The sequence below is a fragment of the Bos javanicus genome, unplaced genomic scaffold (genome assembly GCF_032452875.1).
Source record: "Bos javanicus breed banteng unplaced genomic scaffold, ARS-OSU_banteng_1.0 tig00001692_1, whole genome shotgun sequence".
Classification (NCBI taxonomy): Eukaryota; Metazoa; Chordata; class Mammalia; order Artiodactyla; family Bovidae; genus Bos; species Bos javanicus.
In genome coordinates this window covers 286,141-311,719 of record NW_026893637.1, presented here as the reverse complement: position 1 = coordinate 311,719, position 25,579 = coordinate 286,141, and the positions used below count along the sequence as shown (strand labels likewise).

At 38.2% G+C, this 25,579-nt stretch overlaps 1 protein-coding gene and 2 long non-coding RNA genes across 3 annotated transcripts in view; all 3 read right to left on the bottom strand.

Moving 5' to 3' along the window:
* LOC133243974 (liprin-alpha-1-like) overlaps positions 1-25,579 on the bottom strand; it is a 333,694-nt gene that overhangs the window by 257,421 nt on the left and 50,694 nt on the right. The gene's annotated exons all lie outside the window — the stretch shown is intronic.
* Positions 1-25,579, bottom strand: part of LOC133243975 (uncharacterized) — a 136,226-nt gene that overhangs the window by 103,767 nt on the left and 6,880 nt on the right. The window lies entirely within an intron of this gene.
* LOC133243977 (uncharacterized) lies at positions 17,930-23,476 on the bottom strand. The gene is made up of 4 exons (XR_009735238.1): positions 23,222-23,476; positions 21,739-21,969; positions 19,266-19,311; positions 17,930-18,132 (listed from the first exon to the last, which is right to left on the bottom strand). It is a non-coding gene; the product is annotated as an uncharacterized LOC133243977 (long non-coding RNA).

Sequence of the window (25,579 nt, the reverse complement as noted above, 5' to 3'; positions counted from 1 at the left end):
AAAATAAATAAACGTTCTTTTGATGAATTTGTGGGGGAGAAAGTGTTCTCCCCATCCTACTCCTCTGCCATCTTGGTTCCTCCCCTGGCCTGTTTTATAACAGCTTTTTTTTTTTTTTTTAATTTTTTAAAGATTTCTTGATGTGGACCACTTTTAAAGTCCTTACTGAATTAGTTCCAATGGTGCTTCTATTTTATGTTTTGGCTGTCTGACCCTGGGTCATGTGAGATCTTAGATTCTCTGACTATCAAACCCACACTGCCTACATTGGAAGATGTCTTACTAACCATCTTAACCACTGCACCACCAGTTCAGTTCAGTCACTCAGTCATGTTTGACTGTTTGCAACCCCATGAATTGCAGCTCACCAGGTCTCCCTGTCCATCACCACTCCCGGAGTTCACTCAGACTCACATCCATCGAGTCAGTGATGCCATCCAGCATCTCATCCTCTGTTGTCCCCTTCTCCTCCTGCCCCCAATCCCTCCCAGCATCAGAGTCTCTTCCAATGAGTCAACACTTCACATGAGGTGGCCAAAGTACTGGAGTTTCAGCTTCAGCATCTCTCCCTCCAAAGAAATCCCAGGGCTGATCTCCTTCAGAATGGACTGGTTGGATCTCCTTGCAGTCCAAGGGACTCTCAAGAGTCTTCTCCAACACCACAATTCAAAAGCATCAATTCTCCGGTGCTCAGCTTTCTTCACAGTCCAACTCTCACATCCATACATGACCACTGGCACCCCCAGGGAATTCTCCAAAAAAGGTTTTCGTTACCTATTTCTGCATCCATCTCTCCCAACCTATGAAATGTCTAGTTAACACTCATTCTTAGTTTCCATAACAGAGAGTGACAGCCAATGTATCAGCAGAGCCTAAAAATAATTTGTTTTCACTGAAAGTTCTAATAGCTGAACTGAAAATCCAATTGATGGATTGAAATAATTCTTGTTTGCCCAAACTGGAATAAACCTGATGACTTAAAACAAAGTGGAAGAATAGGCTTTTCCTTCTCTATTGTCTGTTCAAGGTTCAGAGACGAATCTGAATCCGTCCAAAATAGGAGTCTTGGTCTGTCAGCAGGGATACCACTTTCTGAGATGGCACCACTTCTCTCCTTTACTCTAAGGGATTACAGGGAGTTTCCCCACAATGTCGAAACTTAAATGTACACAAGTCAAAGAACTAATTTATATCTTTAACTTATATGCTACACGGGTACTTCTCAGTCTCTGCTGAGGGCCATGGGAGTAGATGTGGGAGCCAGGAAGGCCAATTGTCAAATCACAGGTCAGCTCATTTTAACCAGGGTTAATTCAACTATTGCCTAATTAAGTAAAAGTAGGACACAGCTACTTTACAAAGCTGCTGTGATGACTCTATGAGGTCACAAATGTTAAGCACGTAATGCAGTGTCTAACCCAGAGTAGAACACTCAACAACCATTAGTTTCTCTTCTCCATGTTCCCTTAGTTAAACATATAATTTAAAACATCCATAAAATCCTACCTCCTTGAAGAGTCCTCTTCAGAACTCTCATCCACTATTAAAGAAAAAAGCAAGATAAATTTTAAATCAACAGAAGAAAAATACAGAATATTAAAACCTCAAGACTGAGGCTTTGTTTAAAAGTATTCCTTTCAAACCACACCTGGAGGCCACACTAGAGGAAAGGAACAATGGTTGTACTATACTCGTAGGCCACTAATGCCTAAGAACCCTCCCTTTATAGTCATCAAATGCAAAACAAAACAACAAAGAAAAGAACTGCTGTTTACAATGACCATAATCCTAACCAAACTCTAGGAAACTGACAGAAAATGATACTATACCATTAATACAATAAGTACTATAAGCTGAAAATAGCACGCTTAAACAGCACAGTATTTCTGGATTTCTATTGTCTGGAGCACTGAACAGAGACTATTGGTGTCTTACTGGGACATGACAACATCTCTGGCTCTTCAGTTCACGATGAAAACGCCCTATCACAGGGAAGCTTGGTCAAAGGCACTGAACCTCAGAGCAAGGTAAAACATTGGAAACAAAAGTCTTCTCTTCCTGGCCCTCTTTCCAAAGTCAAGAGAAATATGTAGTGATTCCAAGTTTAGAAAGGACAATCTCTTGAAAGGCAGGTGGGGGAGGGCAAACAGGTAAAGAGGCTCAATTCAGTGATGAGAATGTGGACTAGACTTGTAGTAGTGAGCATGAAGTAGGGTACACAAAAGCCGAACTTTTTAAAAAAGTTCCCTATATATTTTTTAAAGAGTTCAGCTTTTGTTTGTGTGTGTGTGTGTGTGTGTGTGTGTGTGTGTGTGTGTATACATATATGGAACTTTTAAAAAAAGTTCAGCTTCTGTGTGTATATATACTAACATGTTTAAAAAGAATCTCTTGGGACTATCTCCTTCCATTGCTCAAGAGCAGGATGGTCCAAAGAGTGCTGTGTACTCTTGAGGGATATCATTATATCAGTCCTTCCCATTATGTAGCAAATGTTTATAGAAATCATGCTTTTTCAGCTTGGAAGGCATACATCATCACATTCTAAGCTGATGAACAAGGGGAGGGAGGGAAGGATGGAGGGAGCCACGGACTCTGGTGCTGTTGGACAACATTTCCCAAGGTCGTCATGATCTGATGCTGGAGGGATGACTCACATGCAGTGACTCCACGGGGAGAGGAGCACTGCAAGCTTGAGCAAGGAGAGCAAGGGCAGTGATTTTTAAATGTTTGCACTCTGTGACATCAGAACAATGCTTAGTACTTAAAAGACACTTGAAATTTCTGTTTAGTGAACAAATGAACAAGTAAATAAGCATGTTTTCTTTGAAAATTTTCTTTAGAAAAATATAGAAATTAACCAGAGAAAAATGCTATTCTGAGCGTATTGAAGACCAAGATACTGTCATCTCTGTATCTCCCCTGACTAGTGTAATAAACCAATCTATAGTACTTTGATAGATGTTTTTGTTGTTCAGTCACCAAATGGTGTCTGACTCTTGTGATACCGTGGACTACAGCTCACCAGGCCCTTCTGTCCATGGGATTTCCCAGGCAAGAGTATGGGAGTGGGTTGCCATTTTCTTCTCCACGGGATCTTCCTGACACAGGGATCAAGCCATATATCCTGCATTGGCGGGTGGATTCTTTACTACTGAGCCACCTGGGAAGCCCCCTTTGATTAGATAGAGGTCTACTCAATTAAAGGTATCCTTGGACACCCTGTACAATGTGCTAAATGCCACATCCTGTGGACTTAATGCTGTTTTTGTTAATGCAAAGTATTTTTGTGCTTTTATTAGAACCTGCAGAGTCCCAAGTTGTTCTATTTGAATATCTATTATGATAATCTTTTAATTGATGGCAAGAGAACATCTTGTTCTTACAAAACTATACTCTCACGACAACTGTCCAACACACAAAAGAAAATATCTGATCCTAATGAAGTCAACCTATCTCACTCTCTCTGGATCTGTAAGGATTGAAGTTGGTAATCTAGAACTGTTGGTACAATAGGCAAAATAACTGGTTCTCAACCAGGCATTGCTTTTCTGCCTTCTGTACAATTGGTAGGTATCTTTCAGAAATAATCTCTCACTACTATGCTGCACACTGCCTCAGCTTTGCAGTTATTGTTTATCATTTCTTATCCTACCAGGAAGGGATTATTCAAGCTCCCAGGTTTAATGATGGTAACTATTTTAGTGAAACTAATCACTACACAGTAACTACTAACTATTCATTCACTAAATGTAAACGATTTCTAAAAATGAAAGTTCACTTTCATAAGATGTCCGATCTGCTGTACTATGACTATAGATGAAATATACATTATACTCACTTAAATTTTTTTTCTGATTTACACAAAGATCTAATATAGGACTTTAGGGGCCATATTAAAGACATGGATTTCTTTTTAGACAATAATGTCTTTGATGTTAAATCGCCTACAATTAACTTCTTAAAGAATTCTGAATACTAGAGTATAAAGAAATTAATTAAAAAAATAAAATACACATGCAATTTACACTAATTTTTTCATAGTTCTTTCACTATTGAAACTTCCTCATTCCTACTTTATCTATGGTAGAATCACCGAGAGTAATTCGGTATCAGATGACGTATCTGGGTTGCTATTGTCAGGAGAAGATTTAGATCTCCTTTCTTTATATTCAGAAATCAGTTGGTGAAAGCTATGTATTAAAAATGCGATAAATAATATTTTAACACTGATATGAAAAACAACTACCAAATTCTTAGATCATTTCAGACAATGTCAGAGATATGAAAACTTCAATTGTCACATACATTTCAAGTTTCTAAGTTCTATAAACTTTTATTTAGCATGTAGTAAAGGAGAAAGTAAAGGTATATTTTCACCCTGCTTATTTAACTTATATGCAGAGTACATTATGAGAAACACTGGGCTGGATGAAGCACAAGCTGGAATCAAGATTGCTGGGAGAAATATCAATAACCTCAGATATGCAGATGACACCACCCTATGGCAGAAAGTGAAGAACTAAAAAGCCTCTTGATGAAAGTGAAAGAAGAGAGTGAAAAAGTTGGCTTAAAGCTCAACATTCAGAAAACTAAGATCATGGCATCCGGTCCCATCACTTCATGGCAAATAGATGGGGAAACAGTGACTTACTTTGCTTTTTGGGGCTCCAAAATCACTGCAGTTGGTGATTGCAGCCAAGAAATCAAAACACGCTTAATCCTTGGAAAGAAAGTTAGACCAACTTAGCATATTAAAAAGCAGAGACATTACTTTCTCAACATAGGTCCGTCTAGTCAAGGTTATGATTTTTCCAGTAGTCATGTATGGATGTGAGAGTTGGACTATAAAGAAAGCTGAGCACAGAAGAATTGATGCTTCTGAACTGCGGTCTTGGAAAAGACTCTTGAGAGTCCCTTAGACTGCAAGGAGATCCAATCAGTCCATCCTAAAGGAAATCAGTCCTGGGTGTTCATTGGAAGGACTGATGTTGAAGCTGAAACTCCAATATTTTGGCCACCTGATGCGAAGAGCAGACTCATTTGAAAGACCCTGATGCTGGGAAAGATTGAAGGCAGGAGGAGAAGGGGACAACAGAGGATGAGATGGTTGGATGGCATCACTGATTCAATGGACATGATTTTGGGTAAACTCTGGGAGTTGGTGACAGACAGGGAGGCCTGGCATGCTGCGGCTCACGGGGTCCCAAAAAGTCAAACACAACTGAGCAACTGAACTGAAAGGAGAAAGAAAAGGAAGATGAAGTAGTCATGAACTCAGGACAGTACGGCTCCAATAATTAACTAGATTTAGCTTGACATACGAAAAATCTCTTGAGCTTGCAAATCCTACCTCTATAACCAACTGCTCTTTGTTCCTGGAGGAGTTGTTTCTCTTCTGTTCAAAGTCTTCCTCTACACAACTGTGATATTACTACCTTATTTCACAAAAGGATTAATAGGATGTAATGAGATAATATACCCCCAAAATGCTTGCAGAAACAGTCAAAGAGTGGAATAATTTCATCTTCAACTTTATTGCTATAACTAATTTGGAATTCCAAGTAAATCCCAATGTGTGCTTTTTCATACATTTAACATTCAAGTGTTGCATGAAACTGTTATTAATTCTGGTGATTAGATGTTTTTTGTGGTTTGTAATTTAGGGAATCTCCGCTTTTAGATAATGTGTACCTAAATTTATTTATAACATATGAATTCACTACATTAGAGAACATAATGATCCCCCATTATTGCAGCTAATTACACCAAGAGCAGAAAACTAATCACAATCACGACCTGGCCTGGACCACTACTCTTCCTTCTCTATCTCCTCAAACTCTGAACCAGCAGATCTTTGTGACAATGATGTTTAATCTCCATGTTCCTCTCCAATTCACTTGGAAGACATATCCCTACTCTTACACTGGGTACTGGCAAGTTCTAGACAGGGCTTACCTCTCTGAATTCCAACTATCTTACTTGAGATTTAGGGATTTCTGCTGAATTAGTTCCTTATGGGGCAGATTCTGAAAACATTTAAGGTGGAGGCAGACAGAAGTCCATTGGAAATTTTTCATTATTACAGGAAACAGATCCTATGAGGGGCCAAGCATAATTAGGGAATTTCAGGCAAGTTGGCACCCACTACTCTGGGAAGGATGACAGGGAACCTGTGACCTAAGAAAAAGTGCCCCCACAGGACAGAAAGCCACCTTGAGGTTCAAATCTAGATACAAAGGAGAAAGGGAAGTCTGCTCAATCCCTGCAGGAGCACCTGACCCTCTTTGACAGCCTAAAAGTGTCCCCACTGACATCTGCTAGCAGAAAAGACAAATAAGTAGCCTCAGGAAGTTGAGTTGACTTAAACAGTTTATTTGAGATGCTTTACCAAGTGAACGCCTTGCCCTTTCATGAAGAACTGACCATTTAGAGGCTAAAGTGTGCATCTTTGCAAATTACCTCCAAGGCTAAAATGAAGGGACAGAAAAGAAGCCTCCTGTCCCACTGGGATGCCAGGTAGCAGCACTTACTATTTCAAAAGTCCCTGTTGGGGACTTCCCTGGTGGGCCAGTGGATAAGACTCTAGGCTCCCAATGCAGGGGGCCTAGGTTCCATCCCTGGTCAGGGAACTTGATCCCATATGCTGCAGCTAAGAGTTCCTACAACTAGGACCCCATGTGGCCAAATAAATAAATGTTTTGTAAAAATAATAATAAAGTCCTTGATGGACAAGAAATGATGCTGAGGTCACTTATCTGAGGCAGATGACTATTGAAGGGATAAATTCCCTATTTCCTCCTTAGTCTGATATATTCGGCTTCAAAGTCAGCTAGAGGTTGGGTTAAGGAAAGGCTACTTGCAGGTTTAAATAAAAAAATATTGATAATAATGGGAATAAAAACAGTCATGGTGGCAGTTAATGATGTGGACAATCGTGTGCTAGGTGTTAAAATGAAATACCATATACAAAATCTTTCTTACACACAGGCACCTTTGAAAGATGCATTACTATTTGCCTTTTGTACCAGGAAACTTATTTGCTGATGATAACCCTAATCGGTAGGAAACCTAGGAATTGAACCTAGCCTGAATCTAAAGCCCATCATTTTCATCTGTATCATTCACCTCTGACTTGTCTTTGTTAAAGGAACTGTTTATCTGATCAAAGCTATCTTTCTTGCTTCTACCTGCATTAAAAATGAAAATATCAAAATGTACTAAAATGAGAAAGGATAAAAACTGATGAGCCCCCAGGATGAGGTGACCATGAGTAATAATCACCTTTTTGTGGCTGTTGTTATTTAGTCGCTATGTTGTATCTGACTCTTTTGCAACCTAGTAACATCGGCATTCTTCAAACACAGTAATTTAAAACAAAGAGTTATCCAAAAGACAAAATCAAGTCTTTTAGGTTTACTATGCATCTTATAAAAGTATATACATACAGAGTAGAGGTTAAAGAATTCTTTTAAAAGAATTAAGAAACTCGATACTGTCATGAGGTAAACTAAAAAGCAGAATCCATATTTCACAAAGCTAATAAAACTAATTTGAAATCTCTCAGCTATTACAAGATCAACCAACCAAACAAAAAGAGGTTGAATATGACATTGGTCAATATTATAAAGGAATATGAATCCTGCTATATATTGTTCATGATACCCAGTCATAATAATTGATTTTCTACCTAAGTGATGATGTGTTGATCACAAATGAATCTGCTTATTCATTTAATCTTGATATTACCATCCTAGAACAGCACTAAGGGTTTTTTTTTTTTTAATTTAATTTTATTTTTAAACTTTACAATATTGTATTAGTTTTGCCAAATATTGAAATGGATCCGCCACAGGTATACATGTGTTCCCCATCCTGAACCCTCCTCCCTCCTCCCTCCTCATACCATCCCTCTGGGTCATCCCAGTGCACCAGCTCCAAGCATCCAGCACTAAGGGTTTTAAAAAGAAAAAGAAAAACAGTACCTTTTCATCTTATCAACTGCATTTATATTTGCTTTTTTCTTTACTAAAACCTCCACAATTTGCCCTCTCCTTTCACATATCACAAGTAACAGTGGTGTCAGGTCATCCTGTAAAACAGGGAAAACCATTTCTAATGTACACAGTTAACCTATTTCTAAACTGAAATTAAAATCATGCAATAGATTCTCTGAACTTAAAAATAAAAGTCAGAGTAAATGAAAGAGAGCCCCCTCCTCATTGCCCTGTGCACCTTCTTTCTCTTTAATATGTTCCTCCCCTGGGCTTTCCCTGGTGGTCCAGTGGCTAAGTGTCAAGCTCCCAATGCAGGTGCGGGAGCGGGTATCATTTAGCTACTGTATCAACTGAATATTTTAGGGACAATGCTGAGGCAGAAATATATAATACTATCTGTAGCATGCATAACCTATCCAAGGATGACCATGAGTAAACTCAAAAGGTTTACAGACATTCCAGTCGAAATATTATTCTCTACATGAACATGCAAAGAGAGAAACTTTTTTTTTTCTCTTTCAAAAAGTCAACTGTGGGAACCCTGTTTTACTGCTTTCTCAGAAATGTCTCCTGGAATTTAATCTTATTCATTCTCTCTTCCTTGCTTGCTCTTTCCACTGCCCTTCCTTAAGTTAGATATTCTGGCTGAGAGGTCAGCATTAGCTAGATACTAACTGCATGCAGAATAAGCACCCTCCCCACCTTATCTTCAAAGACCCTTCTTGATGACTCTCATGTGATTACCTCCAGACCACCAGGAGGAAGCTTCCAAAATCCTAGAGTTCTGGTGTCTGTCTTGCTTTACTGCTCTTAGTTAAAGACTGCAACATAAAGTTACCAATGAATACATGCTCAACATTTTCTCGGGGAGTTGCTCTTCCACCAGCTCTCCCTGCACTGTCTCTTATAATCTTGTGTGTTTGTGAGAGTTATTCAGTGTGAAACTGCCACAACCAACTTAAAAATTCTAATTTGAAAAATTCAATCCCATTCTTAAGAGATTTTTTAAAATATGAAATCAATTATAGATTAATTAGGTTGTCTTTAAAAACCTTCAAATATTTATCAAAATAAACTATCAATCAAAAATTGGAAACTCAAATGCTTATGGACGGAAAGCTGATGACCTGAGTAAGTGAAAAAGCCAGGTGAGACTGGTAACCCTGAAAACACATGTCCCACATAGAAGGGGTGGCCTCTGCACGCAGACCAAACAGTAGGATAGGCTCAAGGGAGTCCAGATTTGGTCCTTCTGCAAGAGCCTCCTAAATTTGAAATGTTGGCTCAATGTATGGAGGTAAACTAAACATATCCAAGGGCCATGTTTGGGTTATGGCCCACTTTTGGTTTTATGTTTGCTGTTTCCAAACAGGTAGGTATAAAGCAAATATTTGTATGTGAAACATTTCCTTTCTTTAGTATCATATGTTTCACAAAATAAAAATTGGGTCCCAATATGTAATAAATAAGGCTATTAAGACTCATAATTCAATTAAACATAAAGTCTTTTAAAAAGACTCATAATTCACAGTCAAGAATGTTTCCACTGCCTGTTCAAACTACAATCTATCTCTAGAATTCTTCTAGATTGTTAATAAAATGGATCATGAGTTTCCAAGCCTGCTGAAAATAAATGCTTAAAACAATCCCCCTCCGTACTGTTACTAACTTCACGGGTTTTAAAGCTCTCATCTGCTTATGCCAGGGATCAGCAATTCTAACAGACACACTGCAAGAGTCTGTCCTGCAGCTGGCACCAAAAAAGGCTCATGAGTTACTATTACTGCAGTCAGGAAAACCCTGTTGGTAACAAACATCTGTTGACCTAATGACCTGGATGATAAATGAAGGTGCAAAATCCTTAAAGGGTCAGACTCTACATACGAAGTGACTTCACCATGAGCAAATCGCTAAAGACTCTCAGAGTGTCACTGAATGATGAGTGGTTAGAAGGAAAAGAAGTTATTGTTCAAGCCTATAGATATTGCCAAAGATACTCCTTTTAATGTCTCAAGCACAGGGGCAGAGAAAAAGTCAGGCTAATATTGTTGGAAAGGAGGGAGCTGATGGAAGTAGCTAGCATTGATCAAACTCCAACGCTTCAGGAGACTACTTTCTGTTGTGAAGGGTGCATTTAGAAATTACATGTATTCACTCCATAGTTATCCATCAAGGACTAGATCAGAATCTCAAGGGAATAGTTCTAAATACACACGTCCATGCGTTCCTTGATTTACTCAGTCAAAATCTACAGCAAACATCCTAGGCTTATACATTTTTAAAATAAGTTTTCCCAAATAACTGTGGTTCACCAGCAGAATATAGCTGAGAATTAGTGCAGCAACCACTCCAGTCTCATCTCTTACTCACATGGCCAATTCCTTCTCTTACATGAAGGTTTGAATAAAAAAGAAAAGTGTAAGAGGCAAGAGTCATCAAAACTGCAATTTTAAAAAATTTCCTGGGTAAACAGTGGTAGAATAGGGACTAGTAAACCCAAAAGGCAACCTGATCTCATTATTTATAACCCCCTTACTTCCTTCCCATCAAGATATTCTAGATGGGAGAGTAGAGTCTAGACTCTTATCTAAGTGGATGGTTCTGCCAGAATAGGATAATATCAGGTAGTTATTTGTTCTTCTTTCTTAATTCCCACCTAATCACCACCTGTTCACTGTCAGTCTGTTTTGATCAGAGTCTTCTTAAAACTGGCACCTAGGCAAGTTACAATTCACTCACACTGTTTTTCAAAATAACAACTATTATCCCTGAAAACTGAAAAGCATATAAGAAATATATAAACTGAAGGGAATAAAAAGCACAAACCAAAATCTCAGGACTTCCGTGGTGGTCCCGTGGCTGGGTCTCAGTGCTCCCAGGAAAGAGGGCCTGGGTTCGACCCCTGGTCAGAAAACTAGATCCTACATGCTGAAACGAAGCCCAGCTCAGCCAAATAAATAAATATTAAAATAAATAAATCCTCTTCTTGGCATTTCCCAACTGCCAAAATTCCAGCTTGACTTGCACTTTTCACTTGCTTGCTCCTTTTCCTTTCCTTTTACCTTATTAAGACTTGGGCAATGAGAGAGAAACTGTGTTTATATAAACCATTTTTCATAAGATGGGAATTTGTGAACAGCAGCAAGATTTCTAATATGTTGTAAAATGCTTTCGTTATGTTTGAATTTTAAGACAAAGTCTACTGAGACAACTTTTGCTTTACTGTGTTATTTTAGACTGATTACAAAAAAAAAAAAAAAAAACAACAACAAAAAAAAACTGGGGTAAAATATTTGGAAAATGTTTTACCTAACAAGTGCAGTGTTATCACAAATACCAGCAATAAACACATAAAGGAATGCTTTACTCTCTAATGCTTGAGAAATATCATGATTTAAAGTGAAATCCTAGTTTGGTTCCTTCAAAATACTTTCACTCAGGGAAGGCTGGAGCTTCCAAACATGGAAAACTGAGCCCACCTGTGAGAGTGGAGGGAGTTCCTGGTGGGGCTGCAGCTGCAGGACGTCACTGGAGAAAGCAGGAGGGGCGGCTACACCATCACCAGCTCCACATGCACAGCTGCAACCCCGCTGAGCAGGTCCTGGGGCTGAGCGCAGGAGACCCTGAGGTGTACATCATGAACCAAGCAGTCACCAGCACCACTGAATGCCCTTGCTGGGAGTCAAACATGACCTGACCCTCTTGGCCGGATCTCAGAACCGGGGTCCTGGAGGGCTCAGGGCTCCAGGCTTGCTGCCTCCCAGGCCCACTTGCACTCACCGGGCTGCCCCTCATGGGCACTGGGTCTCCTTCCTCCTCCAACCCACCCCCAGGGGCACCCATTCTTTGAGCCCCTGGAAGCAGCCACTCCTCACATTGCTTCACTCCCCCCAGGCCTTCATCATCTGTGGGCTCCGAGCCTACCACCAACTCCCGGGCATGGTCTGATGGGAAATCTTCCTTCTGAGGTATACAGCTGGCTGGGAGACAGAGCTTTGCCCTCTCTGTGGGCTCCAACATTTTTCCCCACCCCTTGCAGTGGCTTTGGAGTTGTTTCCATGGTAACAGGGCTTGTTGGACACTATTCCGTTTACCTATTTACATAGTTAGAAATAAAACACTTCTAGTTTAAAAAAAATGCTTTGCAAATATTTTGTAAATAAAGTTAGTTGAGATATACCTTGTTCGTGGCTTCTATATTGGCGTCACAGGAAAGCAGCTTTGCTGTGAGTGATATATTCTGGCAAAAGACAGCGTAGTGGAGAGCGGTGTTCTCACAGACGTCCATGACATTTGGGTTGGCACCATGCTCCAGCAGAAGGGTCGCACACTCCTCTTCTTGGCATTCTATGGCCTGTCAGTGTTGCGCCAAGAAACAGAGTGTAAATTCTAGGAATTCAAAGTAAACAGTCCACAAGCTTCACCAGTTTGCTATATCTAAATGAGATGAATTCACTTTTAGTCTCAGTAGTTAAATCACATCCACCTCGTGTGGACATGGTTCACTGCCCCATACCTTCATCAGCGCTGTCCTGTTTTCATCATCACAGAGGTTAAGTAGGCATTTTCTCTCCAGGAGCAGAGTGACCACCACTGAATGGCCATTGGCACAGGCCAAGTGGAGGGCAGTCCTATGAAAGCAAGAGGAGTTTTCAGGAAACTGTAGTGTTACTGTTTCAAAACAAACAACTGTTCCTGTGATTGAAAACATTCAATAGTATGCTGTTCCTATCCCTCTAAAACAAATATTTCGTTTCCTTCTGGAGAAAGAAAGAACATTATACATTAGCATTAGCTCTTCTTAACACAGTAATGAAAGAAAATTTACTTGAATACAATGACCATGACCTTGAGATTCAGCTCAACTTGGATTTGAATTTGACTTTCATTCTGTCACTTAGCTGTCACTCAGCCTCTCTGTGCCTCAATTTCCTCATCAACAAAATGGAGAGAGAGAAGTAGTTCTCTCACAGGACAGCACTGTGATGCTTAAATGAGATCCATGCAAAGAGTTTAGAACCATTTCTGGCACAGGTAACAGCTCAGTAACTGTTAGGTAATATAATCATACTTATTACTATTACTACTTTTTTACAAGGACAACATCTCAATGAAGTCAAAGGATATCATACCTCCTTTGCAGATACATTTTGAGGATTAGAGACAACACTGTGCTTCAGTGATTCTAATATGTTCATTTTCTGACATTTTAACGTCTCTGACATTGGAATGAAATTTATAATTCACAATGTCTGTACAACTATAATTGGTAGCATTTTTGTTTGCTCATTTCTCATTTTTCCTGTTGATCTAATTACCATAAGGTCTTTTGTCTATGGTTGCTTCTTTTTAATTAAAATATAGATGATGCATATTACATATTATTATATATTACAGGTACACAACATTGTGATTCACAATTTTTATAAGTCATACTCCATTTAAAGTTATTATATGGTATTTGCTATGTTCCCCGTGTTGTACAATACATCCCAGCAGCTGGCAGGATTTTAGTTTCCCCACCAGGTATCGAACCCTGGGCCCACAGCAGTGAATCTTAACCATGGATGACCAAGGAACTCCCTAGATTCCCTTGACTTCTGAAAAGGCTGAAAGCTGTCAGAAAATATCAATCCTCAAAACAAATTCTAAAAAAAAATTGAAAGTGAGAAATCATTTTTATCTGTGCCACATTCCTATTAGTGCCAAAAAGACAAGCCCTGTCTGGTAATCCGACTTGCCTATAGACAGCTTGATTTACAAAGAGTTTTAAATTTTTTGTGTTGTTAAAATGTTAAATCAACATCCAGATTTCTTTTTGTTGTGTGTGTGTGCGTGTGTGTGTGTGTGTGTGTGTGTGTGTGTGTGTGCTGAAATCCAGGAAACTCCAGAATTCTTACTTTTGAAATCATTCTTAGAAAGGTCTTTGGGGTGGGAGGGAGGCTCATAATGAAGGGGCTATGTGTACACTTACAACTGATTTATGATGTTATACAGCAGAAAACAACACAACATTGTAAAGCAATTATTCTCCAATTTTAAAAAAATTAAGGTTAAGAAACAGTAGAAATAGGAAAAAAAAAAAAGGTCTCTGTCCACAGATAAAAAATGTATAAATAGGAACCTGAGTTTTATTCTGGCACTTTTCTCACTGTGCATATTTGAAATGTTTGATCCATACTCTATCTGAAACTTTTTGGTGAGATAAAAATTGAGTTACTTTTCTCTTTTACCAGGTTATTTCTCCACCATCTACACACAGTTTATCATTTCTAACAGAAAAGGTCATCATTTTCAAGTTCTAAAGTTTTACATACATTTGGGTGTTTGGGCATTCTGTTCCATTCATTTATCTATCTTTTCAGTTGTTAGTAAATGAACATTTGTGGGCACTTATAGCACATTTTGATATCTAGAAGGGCAAATCTTCCTCTACTATACAAAACTTTTAATTTCATCACAACAATTAAAGACAGCATATGTAACCCAAAATCTTTAAAATTATGAAATGTTGATTTGCTTTAAATATAGAAAGACCATACATCCTAAGAAAATGTCTTTCTATTCAAGGACACAGCCAGCTTCCTGCTTCAAAGCTGTCTTCTAAGGTCCTTCAGCAAAGAACACATATACCTAAGTGTACACTTATATAAAATGGATATTGAATTGTATTTTTAATCCAGAAGTTGATTTGACATGGGAATTATTTTGCTCACTATGCAGTTTTCTGTACTATATAACCTTACGGTATAAAAAATGTACATTAAAAATAAGATATTGACAACAGCAGAAATCTGTCCACTGCCATGATCCACAATAGGTGATCCATGAAGAAGTGCTTTCATAAATCACATGAGAAAAAATGTGAGAGCCAGAAGGTTCAGAAGATTTCTTGAAGGCTATATAATTTGAGAGTTTTTACTCATGAGTACATCATGCTAACCCATGCAAATAAAAAGTAGGAGGAAGAAAGGAAAAACAGATGCTATTCATGTTTCATTTCATTTCTGTGATTACCGACATTCAGTTAAATGACTTCAAAACTATCAGTAAAGCTCTATAAGGAGAATTATAAGTGGGTCCAAAACCAACTAAGGGTTTTTGCTGCCTACAGAGTCTGTGGGGTGCTGGATCCCAGGAAGGTATCCAGGAGCCTTGGAAGGGAAACTCACAGGAGGGATCTCTGCCAGGCCCTTCCACCCCGCTTACCTGTTCATCTTTTCCCTGTCGTTCAGGCCATTTTTTCCAAACAACAGAACATGCTGCACTTTGGCTACGTTGCCCACAATGGCAGCTTCGTGGATCTTTCTGAGGTCTTTGTCTCGGATGCGGTATCCTGGCCGGAAGTTGATTCCATGACCGCTGTCTCTCACCGGGTTGATGGAGGAGCCAAAGGGCGACACACCGTTCTTACTCCTGAAGCCAAAACTCTTCTTCATCGCAGAGCCTACGGACTCCAAACACATCTCACCTCTCCCTTGGCTCTTCACAGTCCCCTAAACCCAACATGAGCACTACAGGTAAGCCAGAGCCATCTGCCACAACCTCCAAGCTGGGAAGCTCAACGGTTTGGAAGCTTTCATCCCAGGATGATCGTCGCTAAGCAACACCTCTAAACACATTGCCCATGCACACAGAGGCCTGGTGTGCCAGCCCAGTGCTCATATGCAAGAACTGTAAGTTCATTTCCTGAAAGAAACAAACAATATCAATAAACCCTTACCTAAACTAAGAAGGAAAGAGAGGAAACTGAAATATAGAAATGAAAGTGACATTATAACTGTATAACTGTCAAAATAACTATAGTATCCAAAGCAATCTATAGATTAAGTGCAATTTCTATCAAATTACCAATGGCATTTTTCATATAACTGGAACAAAAAATTTTACAGTGTGTATGGAAACAAAAGACTCCAAATAGACAAAGCAATCTTGAGAAAGAAAAGCAAGAGCTGACAGAATCAGGTACCCTGACTGCAGACTACTCTGCAAGCTTCAGTAATCAAAACACAGTACTAGCACAAAAACAGAAATATATTGAATGATCAATATAACAAGACAGAAAGTCCAGAGAGAAACCTACTTACGTACCTGTGGTCAATTAATCTAGGATAAAGGAGGCAAGACTATACAAAGGAGAAAAGACAGCCCCTTCAATATTGGTGCTGAGAAAACTCAACAGCTACATGTATAAGAAGGAAATTAGAATGCTCCCTAACATCATACATAAAAATAAACTCAAAATGGAATAAATACCTAAATATAAGACAGGTCCTGTAAAACTCAGAGGAGAATACAGGCAGAACACACTCTGACATAAATTACAGCAGGATCTTTTTTCATCCACCTCTTAGAGTAATGAAAATAAAAACAGAAATAAGCAAATGGGATATAATTAAACATAAAAGCTTTTGCACAGTGCAGGAAATTGTAAACAAGACAGACCACAACCCACAGAATATTTGCAAATGATGCAATTGACAAGGTATTAATCTCCAACATATTCAAACAGCTCAAAGAACTCAATATCAAAAAGCAAACAACCTGATCAGAAAAATGAGTATAAGATCTAAATACACATTTCTGTAAGGAACACCTACAGACAACCAAAAAGCACATTAGGGATGCTCAGAAAGGATGCTCCACATCACTAATTATTATAGAAATGCAGAAATACTATAATAAGGTATCATTTCACACCAATCAGAATAGCCACCTTCAAAAAATACACAAATAATAAATGCTGGAGAGAGTGTGGAGAAAAGGGAATCCTTCTACACTGCTTATGGAATGCAACGAGGTACACCCACTGTAGAAAACTCTATAGAGGTTGCTATAAAAACTAAATATAGAGTTGCCATATGATTCAGCAATCTCAGTCCTGGGCATATATCTGGAGAAAACCATAATTCAAAAAGGTACATGCACCCCAATGTTCACTGCAGAACTATTTACAATAGCCAAGACATTGAAGCAACCTAAGTGTCCATCAACAGAAGAATGGATGAAGAAGATGCAGTACACACACACACACACACACACACACACACACAACGAAAATGGAATATTACTCGGCCATAAAAAGAAATAATAATGCCATTTGCAGCAACACACATGGATCTTGAAATTACAACACTAAATGAAGTAACTCAGACAGAGAAAAACAAGTATCACATCACTTACATGTGGAATTTAATAAAAATAAACTTATTTACACAACAGAAACCAACTCAAAAGATCTCAAAATCAAATTATCATTATGAAAGGGGAAACATGAAGGGAAGGACAAGTTAGGAGATTGGGATTAACATATACACACTATTTTCTAGTAGTCATGTATGGATATGAGAGTTGTACAATAAAGAAGTCTGACTGCCAAATAATTAATGCTTTTGAAGTGTGGTGTTGGGAGTAGACTCTTGAGAGTCCTTGGACTGCAAGGAGATTAAACCAGTCAATCCTAAAGGAAATCAATCCTGAATATTCATTGGAAGGACTGATGTTGAGGCTGAAGCACCAATACTTCAGCTACTTGATGTGAAGAGCTGACTCATCAGAAAAGACCCTTATGCTGGGAAAGACGGAAGGCAGGAGGAGAAAGGGGACAACAGAGGACGAGAGTGTTGGATAGCATCACCAACTCAATGGGCATGAATTTGAGCTAACCCCACAAGATAGTGGAGGACAGAGGAGGCTGGCGGGCTGCAGTCCATTGGTCGCAGAGTCGGACACAACTGAGTGACTAACACTTTCACTTTGAATATGGAAAACTTAGTGTTGGTTTTTAAATCGCTTAAGTTAGCTGCAGAGAAAATACTTAGTATCAAAAGTACTTAGACACTACTGTTTAAAAGTAGTATTTTTAAAATGCCATATAAATTTTCATCATACACACAAAAATATTTCCCTTTAATAAAGATTTTATCATCATGTTTAATGAGAAACAACTAAAATGTCATGAAAACAGTCCAGAAGGGAAATTTTTACTATTTATCTTTCAGATCATATATTTTTTTCTTCAAAATCTGTACATATTCTTGTGATGTTTTCAAAAGCAGGTCCTGAGACATATTTGACCCATCTGTAGCTCCTAGAGAAGACAATCCACAGGACTCAGATTCAAATTCAGCAGCAGCTGGAAAGAAAAGGGATTACATTCTTTATCTAAAATACTTGAGCTAACTCAGTATTAGTAAAAAAAGAAAAAAAAAACCTGAGATATTTCTAAGTGCTCTGAAAAATGAAACATATCTATAAATGACAGAAAACAAAATACAAGATTACAATTATATAATCAGCCCACGGTCCCACACGTGGCTGAGTATCAGAGCTTCTGGCTTTCTCATTCTTCATTCATTTACTCAATAACTGTCAACTAAGGTGCTGTGACAAACACTGGAATTACAAGATGAAGGTGACCCAGTCACCCTGAGAAATGATAATGCCATAAACTGTAAAAATAGATGAACAGACAATTTCCATATGGTGTCATAAATACTAAGACAGATATACAAGATGGTACAAGGAACACTCAGAAGGGACGGCCGGCTTAGTGTCAATACTGCCAGCTTTTTGGTGGAGGTGCTATGGAAGTAGCTACCTGAAGGACAGTAAAAAGTACAAGAGTCAGAGGGGAGGAGCACGTACAAAGATCAGAGGTGAGGAAACGAATCTGTGGGATCCTACACAGTCTGTCTGGTTAGATGCACAGCTAAGGGGCAGAATAAGGTGGTAAAGAGATAAGGCCAACTACTTTGGAAGAACCCAAATTGATGCAGGTGTTTGGAGCTTTTCCTGAGGGCAAGAGATAAACTAGTGACAAAGTCAATTACACAGAAATTATAAAGTCACCCACCAAGTGACAGCTACACAAACATAATTGCTTGAGTCTGGGTGTTCTAGCCTTAACCACTACCAGACACTTGAGACATTGATTAACTCCATGCTTTCTAAGAATGGTCTCAGGGTGCAGATGGACAGTTCCACAGCAATGGCAGTAGTAGGGAAAGGATACAGCCAGAAATAAATAGAATTACATAGACCTTTTGAGATTTTTTTAAACTATGGAACATGATGAATAAATGAGGAAGAAGAATATTTTTCACTATGACTGCTCATGCTTTCACATTTTTCATTTGCTATGTATAATAAAAAAAATATTTAACATAGCATCTGTTATCCAAACCATGGAAAGAGATGTCATTTTTTGTTTACAGTGTATTTCAGAAATCAATGTCTAAATTTAATCCATACATTTTGGCAACATACCTTCTCTTAGTTCTCTAGTTATACTCCTGTCCAACTCTTGCCACATCTAAAATAAGTCAAATATTATTTATCTTTAAGTTAAGCAAGAGATATTATCATAGGAATGTTATACAGCTTACTAAATGTGACATTTAAATAATACTTTTAGAGACTAGACCTAACTTGAAGATTACTTAAGTAGAAAAATAATCACATAAATAAAAGAAAATGAATTCCTACTTATTCTGCTTATAGATAACAGAGAACATATATATGGAACGTTAATCTGATAAAAAGTACAATAAATATCAGTCTATCAAGTACACATAATTTCAAAGAATTAGAGAATGACCCATGATCCTAGGAATGACCCACATGATTACTATCTTCTCCCCTTAACAGCTCCTGCCCTAAATACATACTTCTGAGACCTTTATTTTGATTTCTAGGTGAGGATCCTGTTCAAATGGAGGAAGTAGTTTGAGTTGAATGTTATTAAGGAGAACACACCTGCAATTTTCTTTAAACTTTTCCATTTAACAAAAACACAGAAAGGTGAGAAAATTATACATAAGAATAAAATGTACCAGCAAGTTTTTATTCTAAAGGCATTTAGTGAGAAGGATTAACACATAACTGTTAGTTTCTGAACTATGTCCCATAGAAGGGGAAGGTCCCACAGGGGTCACTGCAGGGTTGAGGAACTGAGAAGTCACAAGTGCAGGACCTCTGGCCACTCCTTTGGCTAAAAGGCTTTATACTTGTCTCTGTTTTATATAATATGGTTCCACACAAATTTTTTTTTTAAGAAAGGTAGTTTTCCTTGAAAAAAAAAAAAAAGACTTTTTTTAAGGTATGAGAGTCATGATTTAGGCAAAGTTCATAATTCTACAAAAGAAGAAAGCCAATGACTTTCTTACTGAGTCCAGAGTCCTGTGCCAGCTACTTCCTCAGATTAAGAAAAAACACATGGATTTTTAATATAATGCAGAGGAAATGAATATGTAAAACCTTCTTACATAGTTCAATAATGCTTGTGGCATGACATGACATAGTAGCTTTCTAACTAAATCATGTTTTAAAGGCGAGAACAAGAATAAATTATTGTCAAACTCCTATATGTAGCAGTCAGTTGATATAGTTAATTTATAAAGCATACATTTTTAAAAAACAAATGACAGGGAACTTGAAGGAGAAAAGTTTCAGGGTGAGGACTTATACCCCTACCCTCCTTATGAGAGGTGAGGAGATTTACCTAACCGGTGAGTTTGGGAGAAGAGTTTGCTTGGTTCCAAATCTCTACTTTGAAAAGATGTGCCCATAGCACCATGAACTTGGGTGTGCAGTAGGCAGCCTGTGTCTGGGACAGGGGTCAAGCATTTGCTTCCTCCTCTTAGGCCTGCGTGGGGAAGTGTCTGACTTGGGATGAAGTGTTTGGAGGCCCGCTGTAACTGCACAGCTAAAGCACGTCCTCCAGTTTCACAGCTCTCAAGTACTAAGACCCAATGTAGATGCAGTGCTGTCAAAGAAACCTTAATTGCTCTCCTACGATGGCAAGAAGCCAAATGAGAAAACAGATTGAGACTGCATTTAACAAGGGCTACTTTTCCATACATCACAAACATCAGGAAAACACCATTAAAACTATAAACCTGTGTGCACTTACTGAAATGGATATTTTAATCACAATGATTCAACAGTGAAAACTGGTTGTAATTTAAAGACTCCCCATCATTGCTATCTTAGATACCACGCATCCAGGTGATGTCAAGATAGAGATAAAGTGAGCTTCATTTATAATGTTTAAATGTTTGAATTAACTACAAATCTAGAAATATTCTAGAAATTCTCAGCAAGATTTTTTTTTTAATTTTAAATAAAAAATGCTATAGGTAAAAAAAGCAATTAAAGAAAATGAAAAAAATGTCATTTTTGTAAGAAATGACAAAATGTTTGTAAGAAAATGACAAAAAATGTTAAGCCAAAACTAGAAATTAATGTTTTGGTTTAGTATTTTAAGTTTATTTAATACATAAGAAGGATTTACCTAGGATTCCTTTAAACAAAAAGCATCCATATGTGGTTAGTGTTTAGATGCCAGTGATTCACTTATGCTTAGAGGTAGAAAAACTTTGTTGGGTACAGCAGAGCTTGGAAATGATTATGAACCATTGCCAACTGAAATCAATGAGAAAGGAAGTGAAACATCTGAAAGAAAACTTTTGGATACTAGGCAATAAGATTTCATTTCTAAAGTAGAATTTAAACGCAGCTTTTCAAGAAATTTAATAATTTAGTAAGTATCTCTTAAAATCAAGAACTCTGGGACAAAAAAATCATAACATTTCTGTCTCCTTTATTAGCACAGCTAATTATGGCTTTTACTTAGTGTGCATTAAGTCAAATAAACAACTCAGAAGTTCACTAAATTAAAAACAAGGATCAATTGTATCAGAAATCTGAAACCCAGTGGAAAAAAGATAAGAGGACTAACCTTGGTCAAGTAAGTCTCCATGCTGTTATTCTAAGGGCGTGGAATTGAAGTAGAAAAACCTACCTTTGATCTTGGAGTAAGATTTCCATTGAGCACTAAAGGATTATTGAAATTTCCAACACAAGGGGGGGCTCCAGCACTGGCCTTGTGCTAAGAGTGCTGAGTAAAGATCTGTTCTGCTCTTTCTCCACCTCAAGTTTGGTGCTGATCACTGCCAGCCTCTCATGAGTCCTGGGGAAGATGGAAAACACCAACTTAATGATTTGCATTTTTAAAGTTGTCATATAGTAAATGGAATTCCCAATAAACTGTTTGAACACTGACAACACAGAGCAGACCTCCTGTAAACAATGATAGCTGTAACCTTGCTCTAAAGAAGTACACATATGTCTAGGGCTCCTCAAGTAACAAGTCACAGTTGGGAGAGGAGAGAAAGGGCATCAGAGAGAAAGGGAGGTGGCCTCACAGTGACACTTGCTGCCCTCTGGGACACACCTGCCTCCAGGAAACAGTTCAGGGATGAAGAAACACCCCATCCCACAAAGCCACTTTCAAGCATTTGCTTTCACCACCCTTGTATACACGTTTCACTCATGACCTCGGAGAAATTAAGCTTTTGCCTCTGAGGAATCATCTAGAGTCACAATCTAGAGGGAAGGACAAGAAAGTCAATGGGTGATTGAAAAGAGCTAAAACAGCCCCAGGAACAATTACAAGTATCCCCTGCTTTTCCAAAGTTCACTTTATGTTACTTCACTTCTAGGAAAGGCCTAACTCAGCATCTGTTTTTGATAATAAAAAAAAAAAATTTTTTTTGAAGAGAATTTTTGATTTCCTATAAAAAGGTTCAGTGTACGTTTTACAGTGAGAGGCATCGCGCTCCCCAAGCAGGGAGACTGGCCCCACTGAACTCCTTCCCTGGAAGCCACACCCCACATCTCAGTGTCAAGTCACTACAACCCTGAACCCTATCTGGGAGCACCTGTGCTTCACTTGTGCATATTCATTTTAGGCTTCAAGTAGCAGAACGTGCCCTCGGGTACCTGCTTCTTTGCTGTATGCTGTTTTGGCTTATGAAAGGCTTCCCAGGAATGCTCTGCTTTCAGACAGTGGGGAAACCTGGACTAGGCACTGGAGGTGCCATCTGCCCTTTCCATCCTCCACACCCCACCTCAGTCAGGTCGCCATACTATTTCTAGCCACTCTGAATTATCCTGTCTTTCACTCCTGTGTTAATTGCCCCCAATTTCATAAGCATGCCTTTATGCAGTGTGCTGCTGCTGCTAAGTCACCTCAGTCATTTCCAACTCTGTGTGGTAAAACTTAGAAGGACACTGTATTAATAGTTTGTCTTAGCCCACCCTCTAGCAGTGACCATCTAGTTAGCTTTCACTTCCTACTAATCTCATGAACTGTGCTCTATAAAAATTAGGCTTTAGAGACAAATTAATGAACTAAATTTACTTTCTGTGTTTTGACTTACTTGTCTAGTTTACCTTCCAATGACTTTCTAACTTCTAGTTCTACTAGGTAGAGTTGCTTATATTTTTCCAACTCTGCTTTTTTAGAATCTTCTTGCAAAGTTTTCACCTTGGAGAGTTCAGATTCCAAGTCTTTAATTCTGAGTTCCATCTGACTTCTTATGGAAGCATTATTCTTCTCTTGTAACTGCTCTAAGTTCTCCCGAGAGGTGCTTGTATCTAAGGCAAATTTTAAAAGATAACATTTTAAAAATAATCATTAACCTGGAAAATGATATTTGTTCCCTTTAGTTTTGAGTCAGTGATTCAGAAAGCAATTTTAAAGGTTAAAAAAAGCAGAAGTTTAAAACAATTATCATCAATGTGAAGTGAATTATATGAAAATTATAAAATTAAAGTGGAATTATTGTTATAGTGGTGCTTATATAACCTGATAATTCAAAGAACAAGAGGATCAACTTAAAATTTCAAAAATTGAACAAGACAACTTAAAAATAATTCAAGAGGATGGTACCAGTTCTAAACCACAATATTTTCTTTTCCTCCTAGTAGTCTTGTTTTATACCAATTGGTCTTATAAATGAAAGGATTCTCTAGTGAGAATCATTCTGATAGGTCAATTTGGTGATAACTGTGATGGAAATGGAAATATTTAAAGGGAGAAACAAGTGTCCCCTTCCTTCCAGAAAACTACCAGATCAATTGCTCTAAGGCAAGTAGAGGAAACACATAAGCTGTATAGATCCAAAACATACTTTACAATGAGATGAATTCAAGCACATGACAGATGAACAAATTAACCTGCAAAAATAGGTTGACTTCCTTTAATTTCTCTATGAGATCCTGTCTCACCCTTTCTTCAATCTCCCATTTATACTGCTCTACTTGACTGTGTTCTATCATATTCATTTCTATATGGCTTCTGAGGTTCACTACTTCTTGCTCCAACTTCTTTTTATTCTTCTCTAGTTTTTCACATTCCTTTGCATTCCTTTCATAGATAATAACTCCTCTCGAAGAACTTAATTTTTTTTTTTTTGCATCCAGGTGCAGACGTTTTGAAGATGCAGTTTCCAGCTCTGCTGTAAGATCATCAATCTGCAAGAATAAAACAATACTGTTTGGTAATGAGGCAAGTGGACTGAGCACAGCTTAACTCAAACCCAGGATCAAATAGATATGATGGTATCTGTATTGTAGAATGTAGGATCAGGGATTACTCAGAGAATCAAGAAAGAAGTTCAAACCACCAAGAATCACAACATATACTCTTCACTGTAATAATCTTTGTCACACAACATTTGCACTTGATTTTACACTCTTTTCTATTTTTTCTCCATAAAATGACTACAAGTCACCTCTTAGTAGAATGTCTCTTACTCCTTCCCCCCATCTTAATGCCCCGTGTTTTAAAGAAGTTTGAGGGATACTGTATTGAGTTATCTAGAACTGAGTTAATAAACACTTCCCAAAAGAAGATTGTGAAAATAAGACTCTCATTAATAAATCTTATAAATATGGATTCTAATCCCATAAGTCTTTTTCTGAACTATGAATGGTTTTTGCTAATTTGAACTTCATTCCAAAGAAAAATAATTCAAAAGGTTAAAGAAATTCCATTTCCTAATAGCTTAGTGAGATGACCCATACATTTTTCTGAACAACAGCAACAAAAAAAATGCCTCATTTTTGTAACCATTTGTTACTTTTCACAGAACAGAACATACCAAATGAAACAACAAACAAAATTTGCAGGGAATTTCAGTGACACCGAGTTGCAAAGAACTTTCCTTTAGACAGAATGATTACTCGGTAAGTTGAGGTGAGTAGAGGTGGTGGTATTGAAACTGTCTACAAATTCTTTGACACTTTTCTCTGAAATTCCCTCCCCTTAAATATGTGCTGGCCTCAGTAACTGATTTCTACTGGACAGAGTCTGGGGAAACTGACTTTTGCTCTGTGGGAAAGCCCACACTTAGCATCAGTCACTACACTGCGAAGAAGCCCAGACCACACACTGAACACCTTGTCAGTGCCCCCACTGACCGCCCCCAACTAGTGCCCCATCCAAAAGCCAGCTCCAATTGCTAGACATGTGCATGAACTAATCTTCAGATGACTCTGGTCCCCACCTTCACGACATCTCAGCTGATGCCGACTGGAAAAGAAATGTGCTGGCCTCACTCACTGAGCCTTGCCCCAACACAAATGTTTGAACAAAGTAAATGCTCTTTTGAGCCACTAGGCTTTGACTTGCTTTATTATACAATTTGCTGGCAATAAATACCTGGCACAGATACTGATATTAAAAATGCCATTAAAAAAGAACTAAAAGATATGAGAATGCCTTTCAACCTGGA